Source organism: Patella vulgata, chromosome 1 (genome assembly GCF_932274485.2).
Source record: "Patella vulgata chromosome 1, xgPatVulg1.2, whole genome shotgun sequence".
Taxonomy (NCBI): domain Eukaryota; kingdom Metazoa; phylum Mollusca; class Gastropoda; family Patellidae; genus Patella; species Patella vulgata.
In genome coordinates, this window is record NC_065879.2 from 29,477,499 (window position 1) to 29,491,547 (window position 14,049).

Here is a 14,049-nt window from a genome sequence, read left to right on the forward strand (position 1 = left end):
GAAAATGGCCGCTCCTTGTACGCAATTGTTTTAAAGTATGTAATACGAAGGTTGTGGACCTGCAAGAGGTCACATTTGTTGTTTGATTTTGATGAAACTTGAAATATATGGTCCGCGATTGTAGCTTGTTCTTTATCCATCTCTTGTAAAATTTGGGCGCATCTTGCATGGCAACCACTAGTTAAATCTCTCGGTTGTTCTAATCCAGGTATATCACCGGGGATTTGTGCCTGTCCACTCTTCAGAAAAACATACATGTCAAGTGTCTTTAACGTGCACATTCACATTATTATTAGAACCTCGTTTGTTTTGTTTTTTATCTCATCCACACGTCTACCTGGTTCTCCTTCTCGCACCCCTAACGAGGGACACCAGACTGGAAAATCTCTAGAAAAGCAGCGTGATCTCTGTATTATTTTACATCCGCGGTGGCTCAGCGAGCAAGACGTTCGCTCGCTAAACTGGAGGTGCCTGGGTTGGACACCCGTTGTCATTGGTGCAGGACAAAGGGCCTGTCAAGGGATAACGCCATATATTCGTTCGGATGGGACGAAACAGGTTGGCGTGCACTTAAAAGATTCCTTGGAAGGTGAAATTCGATATAAGAGTACCGTTCCCAGGTAAAATTCCCCCCATAGTACTCTTTGGCGTATGTCCGTCTTCATTATCCAAGTCGAAGCAAAAACGTAGAACATTCACCCAAAATGCCGAATGTGACCAACCGTTGATATTTTAAATGAAATAAATAGAAATGGGGTATAACGTCCTATATCGAATTCCAACTGTCAAGGGATCTTTTACGTGCACGCCAATGTGTACACGTGACCTCGGGTTTTCGTCCCATCCGAACTACTAGTCAGCTGTCCTTGTCAGGCCCTCCGTCCTGCATCACTGACAAGGGGAAACCACGCCGGAAAATCTGGATGAACTTTCTCGGCCAATGCAGGGATCGAACACCCGACCTCCAGACTAGCGAGCCAGCGTTTTACCCACTTGCTACCGTGATTCCCTGATATTTTAAAGGACAATGACATATGTGATAGAACTGGTTAAACAGATCTTTACTACGGTTGATCCGTAAATACGACATTATTATCTAGTAAGTACGACATAGTTATTTCGAAATAACGAGATAGTTATCACACAATTATGAGATAGTTAACTCGTAATTACAACACCATGTTAAGGTACTACCTGTCGTAATAAGAGCATGATATTAAATGGATATTATGCAAGAGCTGAACATGCCTTTTATAGGTCGCAAATGTCAAATCAATTAACCTTTCGTTTTCCACACTAAAGACGTGAGCCGTGAAATGTAAGCGTGGCAGAGGGAGCCTTGACGATGGACAGCGTCCTGGAAGGCCATCAACCGCAACAACTTCACCCGGGTGCATGACAGTTATGGCTGATCGGCAACTGACCACTGGATATATTGCCGGTGTTTTGGGCACCGCTCATAAGTTTGGAATGACAGAAGTGTCTGCAAGATGGGTACTTGACAGCGGATCAGAAACGCGTCCGATTCCTCTCGTCCTGTGACAATCTGCGCCGTTTTGAAGCAGATCCTGTTAATATTTTTGGTACAAGTTATAACCATGGATAAGACCTTTTCCTAAAAATGAGAAAGGAACTAGCCGGTCGTCATTTTCCTAGTAAAGATGACGCTGTCGTTCACTATTTTATGGTGACTGAAGAAAATTTATTAACCGGCATCCAAGCCTCGTTGGCAAAAGTGTGTACAACCATCGACTTTGTGCAAGTAAATCTCTGATCTGTACACTTCTTGACACATTTTCAATTGTCTTTCCTCTCTCACGCTCAAGATTGGTTTCCCCAGTCTCTCATTTGCAACATTTTGATCTGTAAATAATGATGATGTTTCATAGTAAATGATAGCTTTGTTCTTGGAGGGGTCGCGATCAGATGATCTAGATAATGTGACATACTATCGCACATAAGATTTTTTTTTTAAAAGTTGCACAGAACCTTTGTTTACAAACCGATTTTGATAAAACACTCAGAATAAACATCAAACAATTAATTGTTGACCATCACATTTTAAACAGATTTCACAGTTGTACATTTTCTTTTTAAAATATTCAATTTTAAGACGTCACTTTAAAACAAATTTTGGGTACCACAAGTCCACACTACCCAACAAAAGCAAAACAAGATCAGAAACTTATAAAAATAATAGTTTTTATAGTACGCAGTAGTATATAAACTAAAACAAAATCGCTTGGTAGTCTTAACACTTTTGCAATCGACTGTGAAATAAAATATTTTCGATTTAAAATGGATTCGGATTACCTATTTCGAACGCATATTGCAGGGTTATCTTCCAATTCAGGTTTTGACTTTCTCAAGTTGGTGAAAGGACTAAGGAGCAATCCTATCGAAATTCTGAATTAATGTGGACGTCGAGATGTATATTGTCGCCAGCTCTCTCTGAATGTCAGACGTTTCAGGCACAGCCTGTACTACTATGGGTCTTCTGTCAGACGTGGAGAACGGACGCGGGAAAACCGGTCGCCACATCCTACGTATGACCCATGCATCTTTTCTTACTACATATCTTAGTAGCCTTGTGAGCGTCTAAAATTTGTCCCTAGCTGTCTTTGCTTCCCCTTCACGTTGTGTATTTACATCTTACTGTTTTCTTAAGACGTATGCAACAGTTCGATTTTTATACGCCAACATTAAAATGTGGTCGTATATTGTCGTCGCCCCCGTCCGTCCGTCGGTCTGTCGTCCACAATTGCTTGTGGACGCTCTAGAGGCTAAAGTTAAATTTATACAGAGTGTTTGAGGTCGTGAGACGAAGAAGCCTACTGATTTTGAGCGATTTCCGATAATTACTGCCAGAGTTATGGCCCTTGATCACTTCAAAATATCTTGTGGACGCTCTAGAGACCAAAGTTAATATCCGATTGACTTTAAATTTATACACTGTGTTTAAGGTCATGAGACGAAGAAGCCTGTTGATTTTCAGCGATTTCCGATAATTACTGCCAGAGTTATGGTACTTGATCACTTCAAAATATCTTGTGGATGCTCTAGAGGACAAAGTTAATATACGATTGACTTTAAATTTATACAGTGTTTAAGGTCTTGAGACCAACAAGTATATTGATTTTCAATGACTTTTGATAACTTTAACAGCTAAATCCATGATATTAAATGTTTCGTACACTAAACATAAGCATGAGACAGAACTTTATAAAAACCAAACAAATTCTAATGATTTTCTGATATTACTTTATGACTTGATTCTCTTAATCCGATTTTAGTGTAAGCTATTATAAATTTTTCATCACCGAAAGAAAGTAAAAATATGCGACAACTCTTGTTGACTGCCCGGACGATTTAGCTGCTGTGGGCTTATGTTTCGATACCTGGCAACCTATCTTACATTTTATATATATCATAGCCATTAGCCCAGGTTAGGAGCAGAACAGTAGGACGTTAAATTCCATTTCATTTCATTGCATTGCATAGCCGGATATATGGATACAAGCATAGTAAAGATTACAATACTAAAGTCATCCCCAAACACTAGCCAGCCAGACTCGATGGGCCAGTCTGCTGATAGAAATTGCTACATCATTTCCCTTCTGGAATCAAGCTGCGGTCTGGCGATTGCTTACAAATATGATAGTTTTGTAGCTTGGGTTTTGACGTTCAATTATCCAATTGGTCAAATATGATGTAAATTATCAAAGAGATTAGTCAATTTAGGCTAATGACGTTGAAACCCACCCTTATATGGAAAATGGAAATATACCGAAGAAGGATCCCACAAGATATATGTTATCAACCTAAAATTGAATGTTTAGCACATTATGACTCTTTTTTTTATATAACAATATGTCATTCATTCACTAAGTTCATTTAAGTACATACTACATATATGTGAATCTAATAACTTGCCAATGATATTAATTGATACAGTATAATGCCATCATTAATTTCAAGAGCAAAATTTCTACAAAAAGTGTTACAAGCCCCCACCCCTTTAAATTGACACTTTGTATGAATTGACTTGAATCAAGGTTACTATGTTTTAATTTACTCCAGTTAATCTGTATTCAGTTCTATGACAATAAAACACAGCACTGAGAAACGGCAATACTATATACCGGAAAACACCATTTTATACTGAATACCGGAAAACACCCTAAATAGGTAACCCGGAGCCTGGTCCTCTGTGTGCGGTTTTGGACCAAGTGAGCGCCGATAAATGAAGGTCAAGGTCATTACGATGTTCATTTTACAAATAGCCCCCGCCCCCCCCACCCCAAAAAAGAAAAATTCGAATTTTTCCGAAAAATTGGTTTTACAAAAATACATTCCGTAGAAAATAATTTTACAGAGAAAAATACTGGAAAAAAATTTTGAATTTTTTTTTGAGAGAAATTTGGGAGAAGAAATTGTTAAAAAAAAATCTGAAAATTTTTTTTTCTTTGACCGTAGGCGATCGCTCGCTTGTATGTTAATGAACTTATTTCATCAGCGCTCACCTGGTCCAAAGCCACACACGAGGACCAAACTCCGGGTTTCTAAATAGCTACCGGAAAACTTAAAAGAGTAAACTGTGCCCGAGATTTTTTTAGAGAGCGCGCCGCTCCGGGAGGGATCATCGTCAGGGTGGGACGGGGGTGGAATTGTCCAGTCACGTGACGAACATAGATCTTCCGTCCCTCAAACCATATTATTTCCACAGTCATTGTCATTAATCACAAATTACGGGATGATATACGAAAATGCAGGTTTCCTTTGAAATAGGGCAAATGATACTTTTCCATCTACAATCCTCAGATCAAAGGATGCAAGTTCTTACACAGTGCAGCATAATTTGTGTAACAGAAGACATCTCGAATATCGATTGTCGGAAAAAATATTTTCTCGGGGACATTTTTTTCCGAATACGCATTCGATGTAAGTCTTCAGCCACCAGGAAGTGGTTAACATAGTAATGTTTTATTACGATAGTAGTACATAAAACAAATTGATTGCCCGAGGTTCTCGGGGGGAAAGTAGCCTCATCGGCTAGAGTCCTCTATTTCACAAGCAAAAACAACAATTGCTTCCTTGAAAATTTATCGATCAACCCTTTTCACAGACGTCCAGCTTACCACTTCCCGTCAATGCAGTAAGATAGAATATGTAGTTTTCTCATGGACAATTGGGCGAAAGTTGGGGTTTTCTCAAGGAAAACTGGAAGACAAGTTGAGGAAAAAAGCTCGAAAAGTAATCCAGAAAAAAATCCTGTGTGCGGCCCTCGGAATATGATGGAATATGTTGAATATTATTATGGTTCAAGTGATTATATTTGACCCTGGAATGAAAGTAAGCTCAGAAACAAGTAGATTTTTAGCCCTTCCAACGAGATGGATAGTTCTTGGAAAGGATAGACACTTTTCAGATTACAGCCTGTCCGAGAATTGCGTGGCATCCATTTCATTTGGTGATTAGGACACATCGCGGTTAAAGCTGGAACTTCAACTCGAACTATTCAGAGATTTATTAACTCGCTTTTGATGATACTTGCTGTTTTATGATGCGATTTTTTGTTACCTAGGGAGGAGTTGGCCTAGTCGTGCCTTCCACTAATTCGTACCACCCTGATGCCAGCGTTACTGGTAAGAATCAGGAGACCGGCGCAACCGGCATATAACTAAAATTAAAATACAAAATAAAATATGGTCAATGATGGAGGTAGACTGATTGCGTCTTTTAAAACATTAAAAACATAATAGGCATCAACAAAATTTTGGAGAAAAAAATTCGGAATTTGTTTGGGTTTTTTTTGGGGGGGGGGGTGCTATTTGTAAAACGAACATCGTAATGACCTTGACCTTCCTTCATCGGTGCTCACTTGGTCCAAAACTGCACACAGAGGACCAGGCTCCGGGTTACCTATTTAGGGTGTTTTCCGGGATTTAGGATGTTTTCCGGTATTTAGTGTTTTTCCGGTATTCAGTATAAAATGGTGTTTTCCGGTATATAGTATGACCCCTGAGAAATTAATGTGCCCTTTTATTATGTTGGAATTACTATTATTACATTTTGAGTAGAATATGAGGAGATAATAAATGTTATTAGTCAATACAATAAGAATCGACCGTGTCCTATATATGTTATATTATGATATATTATGTTGATACAATTGGTTATTTCGTATGTAATCACAGCTACCAGTTTAATGTAGCTTAAACGCTTTAGCTCTAAAAAAACGAGAGGAGTTTAAGTAGAAATAAATGTGGATGTCAGGTAAATACTTCTATCTTTTAAGCTTAGGTCATACTGAATAGGAGCACCAATTGGGATTCCTCGATATTTTTTCGTAATCTAAATTTCACAAAAATGTACATCGAATTGACGATACAGTTATATCCACATCCAGGTCTGTTCACTCTAGGAACTATGGTAACATTGGATGTGTCCACAAATAGAACGACCGTATTTGAGTTAAATAGTACATTTATTAAAATTCATGACCTTTCGATGGCAGAATCACCAATCTACTGTGTGAGTATGTAAATTCTCCAACAGAACGCGACATTGTTCATTGCGTTAAAAGGAAACTCCAGTATCTTAAATGTTGGATTCTTCATATTGAAATTGCGAAATATCTGAAACTAAAAAGCTTAGGATTGTAAAAATCAAACCATCTGGGAACTGGGTCTTCTACGAGTACATGGTTCTTACTTGTAAGGCGTTGTGCATGGTCCAATCTCATTAATTTGAATCTTGTGATGTGCAGTTCTCCTTTAAAATATTAGTCAGATGATTGTAATAAATCCTTTAGGGGCACGTTAGTCGAGTCGGTTGGTTTGGACTGGTCTTTTTACTAAATGATTATGGGTTCGAAACCAGGTATGAGCAAGAACTTAGTGATGTACATAACATGGCTTTAACGTGATTATCAATGGAGGGGAGAAGTGTGGTTCGACTCAAATTGTGATTAATAAGTTACCGTCCTTTAGCTAAACGTCGATATGATTTCTGTTGATTTGTGTAATTCTATCACCAAAAGCTGCGGGTTTACTCATCACTTGATTCGTTCACGTGTAATAATTATTCCAATAGCTTATATTAATTATTTACAGCATAGATGACTAATCACATTAAACAGAATACGCCTTTACTGTTGTTGTTGTTCTTCTTTGTGTTTAACGTCCGCTTCCACCGAAGGTGATATCGCAGACAAATTAGTCTTACTTTTTTTCATTTTATCTTAGCGCAAGCGCAGGGGTTTTTCCCGTGGGAGGAAACCGGAGTAAACACACGAGGTTCAGAAGGCGCCACATACGCTCACACCAGGAATTGAAACCACAAACAACCGCAATCCAGAGGTGACCGCCCCCCCCCCCCCCCCAAGCTTCAACTGTAACCTAGATAGCATTTCATCTTGTGTATTTAGCTCTAATATCTTTCAAATTCATTCAATATCAAATTGACTAATTTAAAGCTAACTGATTATTTTTAGAATGAGTGTCCAATTGTCAAGTATTTAATTTCCTGGCCACTATTCAAAGATTAATCATTATATACTCTTCAAAAAAAAGTAGGGGATATTCAGAAACAATACAAAACTGCGGAAATGCACTGCTGTTTTTATTAGTGGTTACCAGTGTATCGTAATAACAGGCCAATTGCCTACACATGAACATTAACAGTTCACATGGGCGGCTTATGTGACGGGCCCATTTCACTCGCAAAGAGATACTGTCAAAAGTGAAAATGGACGTTTTTGATTTTTGTCTTAATAATGAGTACTTGCTCCACCAATCCTCAGGCATTCAGCAATTCGTCGTGGCATGTTCCTAATCAACCGTACCATCACGATTTGGGGAAATTTGACCCGCTCCTCTTGCAGTGCCCTGGCCAATTCTTGCAGTGTTGTCGGTTGACGTCGACGAACACGTCTACCGATCATGTCACAGACATGCTCTATAGGGGAAAAGTCAGGACTCATGGCTGGCCAAGGCATATGGACAATATGGTGACGCTGGAAGTAGTCATCCACGACACGAACGCGGTGGGCACGGACATTATCATCTTGAAAGATGAAACGTCGACCTACACGTTGAGCAAAGGGCAGAACTATCGGTGCCAGGATGTGGTCACGGTAGTACACACCAGTGACCCTTCCTTGAACAATATGCAAGTCCGTTCTGCCAGTCATGGTGATTCCTCCCCTCACCATAACAGACCCACGCCCAAATCTGTCATGCTATCTGACGTTAACGTTAGCATGACGCTCATTTGCACGCCTATCTGTGAAATCCAGAGTAAATCCAGACTCATCTGAGAACATTACACGCGCCCATCGACGATTACCCCAATTTCTACGCTGCCTACACCATTGACGCTTGTTTGCCATGTTCTGGCGAGTTAATGAATGCACAACACGCGGTCGTCCCGTTTTCAAATTTCCTGCATGTAGTCGATTTCTAATCGTCTGGGGTGTAAGTTTACAGAAAGCTGATTGGCCGTTTGTCCTCGATTTCGCAGGACCTGTGTACGAATGTATCGATCCTTGGCTTGTGCAGTGGCTCTTTGACGACCTGCACGAGGTCTATCATCGACATTGTGTGTTTGCTGGTACCGGTTCCACAGTCTACTGATCACACGCTGTGACACATTAAGCATGTTGGCTACAGTTCGCTGTGTAGAACCTATTCGAAGCATGCCAATAGTACGTCGACGTTCACCATGTTGAAGACTCCTCATTGCAAATTAAACGTAACAAACTAAAGCAAAGTTACGCTAAACAGTAAATCTTATTGAAGAACCGATAGGAAAACAAACATGGATAGGATAAACCAGCACGTGGCAGTTTTCATCAACCCTTCCTTGAAGTGTCAAATTTGACAATGAACCCCTCCCACGTGTATGGTGCTATTGCGTGTCGCATGTGCAGTTCATTGGTTCTGTTGGCCAAGACTATTTATCATATTACAACCTGCATAGGTATTTGCATTTCAATATCCCCTACTTTTTTTTTGAAGAGTATACATCAATAATCATTTAACAGTGATCGAAAAATTAAACGCTTGTAAATTGAACACTCATTAAAATTGAATGGTCAGCTTTAAAGGGCCAATCCCGATAATATTTTGGAGAATAAAACTAGTTAATTTTGTGTTAAAACCACTTAAAATCCTCTACCTTAGGGCCGAGTAACTAATTCAATATATTTGATACGTTTTCAAACAACTTAAACCCGTCAGTCTTAATCTGGAAGTGGGGATCGGTGCCCAAAGCTGTATTATGCGGTGTCTGGATAAAACCAGCCTTTTATTTATAAAAATAATGTGTAGGTGAAATTTACCTTTCGTTATCAAGTACAACACATGGGTCATTCACTGTGTAAACCTCTAAAGAAACGGGAATCGATTATCAGGTCACCCAACGAAAGAACTGACCCAAAATCTTAAAAGGGTTACGTGTCCGGATAAGCAGTTTTGACGTTCACGCCCAAATGACTCAATATTTTGAGCTGACATTTTGAGACAGGGTAAATACACCATTTCTTTATATTTTGGCGCTTAACTTTCATACGTACTCGGACTTTTAATTTTGAGACCTTGTTCAATTCGGGATAGTCCCTTTAAACAAAAATTTGATATTGAATGAAAGGAAAAGAAATGATAACTAAATACACAAGATTAAATGATACCATTAGTTCCCGACAAAACGAGCTATTAAATCATTGTAAGTATTTACATTTGTCTATTCATGCACGTCATCGTTTTAGTGTTTTAATTCCGGGATCTATTACTACATTAGTATGAAAAATACTTAATATTATTAATCAATAGACTCACCAAACCATTATCAGTTGATATCGCATGCTATTTCAGGGTTCGAGAACGTTGTACTAGGATGGATCACGATACATTGGACTGTAAGGAAACGAGTTTAACTGACCACGGTATGAATTGTATAGACATCACCTTTAAAACATATAATCTCTCAGTTAAGCTTTATATATTTACAATACACCACTGCGATGGTGACAAAATGGCGTGAACTTAACTTAATAACGACGAGAGAATACTCTTCGAAACGTCGACTAAACACATTATTAGCTGATTTCCCAAAGTACGTATATTGTGAAAAATATTATTTTGGTTTTTTTTTCTGAACAGTTTGTTTAATTTATATAGTGAGAAATAGCTGAGAATTGTTCTGAAGATATGATGGAAACTAACTGAAAAGGGTTATAATTGGGCGATTTTGATTAGCCACATAATCTACTTTCGACTAGAAATTAAGCAACATGAATTTGTGGATTGGAAGTACGTTACTGTTGTTAAGTTGGTCTTCTAATCTGACTGGAGGAGCACATTATAACGACCAGTTAAACCTTCTAAATGACCTCTTTAACTCCAGTAGATATGATCGTCGTCTACGACCAGTGCTATATAGTAATACGCCGATAGAATTGTCTGCAGATGTAGCGTATGGTAGCATTGTGGAAATTTACGAAGAATCACAGACCGCCAAGTTAGATTTGTGGTTGACGATGCAATGGAAGGATTCGTTACTGACGTGGAACAGTTCAAACTATGGTGGGTTATCCAAGCTTAATCTACGATTGTCCGATGTGTGGTATCCAGATATGAGAGTAGAGTTTGTTGTCGGGGATCCTAAGATAGCCACGGATGATACACACGTCACATTATCATCTGATGGCAGTTTGGAAGTTTTATTTTTGACTGATATTACATTTCGTTGCCTTTTAACAATCTCGAAATTTCCCTTCGATGAACAAAACTGTACGTTTTTCTTATTTGCTGAAAATACTTTAAAAGCAGATGTCTATTTTACAAATACATCTATGAATGCTAGAGAAATGGGTAGCGGTCAGTGGCATATAACGTCAGCAGAAACAAGAAAACTGGGATTATCTAACATTGCCTTTATCCAGATGGACTTTATGGTTAAACGCCGTCCCGCTTTTTACGTTATTTATGTTTTGATCCCAACGATTGCTACAGCTGTGATTAACCCTGTTGTGTTTCTCATTCCACCAGGATCAGGTGAAAAGGTTTCTACCGCGGTCACTATACTGCTGTCGTATTCTGTTTTTCTCAGCGTCATCAGCGATGTTTTGCCACGAACTTCAACGTCAATCTCAATTGTTTCTATTTTTGTTGTTTCTACGCAAGTAGTAAGTGGTATATATACTTTTTTGTGTGTCCTCCATGTACGGTTATTCAATTCCTGTCACGTACATCGGCTTCTGTTGTTTTGGATCAGTAAACACAATTCAGTCGGAAACGATCCATCTAGAAAAGAGTCTTGTGAAAAACTTGTTGATAAAATAGACCGAACTTTGTTTAAAATCTTTTTTACATTAGTGATTGTTGCATCCACTAGTATGGTTATATATCTTGTGTCGTAATTTTAATTATCGTCGCGGAATTACGCTTGTACTTTGCAAGCAACTAAACCTGGACGATTTTTTCTTGTTTCCGCCCACTGTTGAGTTGAGTGGGGTGCAAAATCGCTTTCATTACTTATTAAAAATGTATCCTGGATTCACAAAGCATAAATTTGCTCAAACTTGTTGAATGTTGACTGTGGTTGCTTTTTTTTCTTTTAAATGTATTTAGAAACTTATATGAATTGTTTATATAATACAGTGTCATGCATCCCTGTACTATTATTGTACCTTTACTTAAACCCCTGTTACATCCTCCCGCAATGACCTGAAAGGTATGAAAGGGCGACGAAAGCACGGTAAGGTTTCGGAGAACGAATTGGTGACGTACAGGAAACGTTCAAGGGTAGGAGAAGCGCACAAAACAAGCTCAGAATAACGCATGACATGCGCAATGAATGAATTGCAAACATATTGAGAGCAGGGTGATAGCACAGTGAGAACGCACACGATGATCGAACTGGGAACGCAAATGGTCGCAGTGCGGTGAGAACGTAAAAACGGACCAGAACGCACTGTGTCGTGGATTTCACAATTTTCGGCGATGTCACAGCGCTGTGATGAAAGGAAAAGTGTGATTGGGGTTATAATGAAATTTGTTATTTATGTTGCTACGATAATAAAAATCTACACTACATTTTGTCAAAACCTCAAACACTCCTAACTTTGCACAGAATAAAGGATATTCATTTTTCATTATCTATTTTAAACTATAGCAAGACAATCAGCTTTTTATCTAATTCTGACACAATGTATTTTTAATTGAATGCTATGCGCCCTATTAATTTTAAAAGGATCTATTTGATGTTGAGACCATGGCTATTTTAGATGCGTGCATCTTTTATAGTTAATAAATCAACAATTAAATAAGCCGTGTTGAATAATATCACCATATTATGAAATCTACGAGAACATTATACCACACATAAACTCGGTGAAATCTATTCTTTACTTTTACTTTTCGTGTCTGACGGTTCTCGTTTCTACTGTAAAATTGTTTGATGTGTTATTTGAAATCGGATATTTTCTTTTATGTATAACTCCATCAAGCATTAATCCCATCCACCAACAATTTAACGGTCGATGTCGAACCGGAAGTCCAATTGAGACCAAATATTATGGCAGTGTTTATTATACAAGTAAAACGTATAATAATCATTCTTATAATTGCTTAACAGAGGGGTTTGGGTGGCGTGGGCATTAGATCATACGGTCTGTGTCAAGTGGCGTGGTTTCGACCATCGCTAGTATGTGACAAGGGGTATAGGTCCGCCTGTCCAAACTCGTGGTTTTTTTCCGGTTTCCTCTCACTGCTATAGTCCCCTACACGCAAGCGAATTAAGTGGTACTATATGTTTATTATGTCTAGAGTTATGGCCCTTGTTTCACTTTGTTGAACCTTGTGAACGCTCTAAAGCTAGAAAGTTAACATCCGATCTTTGTGAAATTTATATGCAATATTTAAATTCGGCTAAAGGAAGAAGCCTATTGAATTTCAGCAATTTTCGTTTATTACTTCTAGAGTTATGGCCCTTGTTTCAGTTTGTTTAACCTTGTGAACGTTCTAACGCCAAAAGTTATCATCCTATCTTTCTGAAATTTATATGCATTATTTAAATTAGTGAAATGAAGAAGCCTATTGGATTTCAACAATGTACGTTTATTACGTCTAGAGTTATGGTCTTTGTTTCACTTTATTGAACCTTGTGAAAGCTCTGACGCCAAATGTTATCACCCAATCTTTGTGAAATTTATATGCATGATTTAAATTAGTGAAATGAAGAAGCCTATTTAATTTCAATAATTTCTGTTCATTGCGTCTAGAGTTATGGCCCTTGTTTCACTTTATTGAACCTTGCGAACGCTCTAACGCCAAAAGTTAGCATCCGATCTCTCTGAAATTTCTACGCATTATTTAAATTAGTGAAACGAAGAACGCACTAACATCAAAAGTTATCCGTTGAACTGTATGAAATTCGCATGCGTCATTTAAATCAGTAAAGAGAAGAATCCTATTGAATTTCATCAATTTCTGTTTATTACTTCTAGAGTTATGGCCCTTGTTTCACTTTGTTCAACCTTGTTAATGCTCGATTGATGAAAGTTATCATCCGATATGTATGAAATTTATATGCATCATTTAAATTTGTGAAAGAGAGGTCTATTGAATTTCAGCAATTTCCGCCAATAATTTCTAGAGTTATGGCGGTTGTGAACCTTGTGAACGTTTGAATGACAAAAGTGATCATCTGATCAGTATGAAATTTATATGCATTATTTAAATTAGTGAAACGAAAAAGCCTGTCAAATTTCAAACATTTCTGTAGATTACTTCCAGAGTTGCGACACTTGTTTCAGTTTGTAGAACCTTGTGAACCCTCAAACGGCAAAAATTATAATCTGATCTGTATGGAACTGTCTTTGACAAAAGTGATCATCTGATCAATATGAAATTTATATGCATTATTTAAATCAGTGAAACGAAAAAGCCTGTCAAATTTCAAACCTTTCTGTGGTTTACTTCCAGAGTTGAGACACTTGTTTCAGTTTGTAGAACCTTGTGAACCCTCAAACTGCAAACATTATAA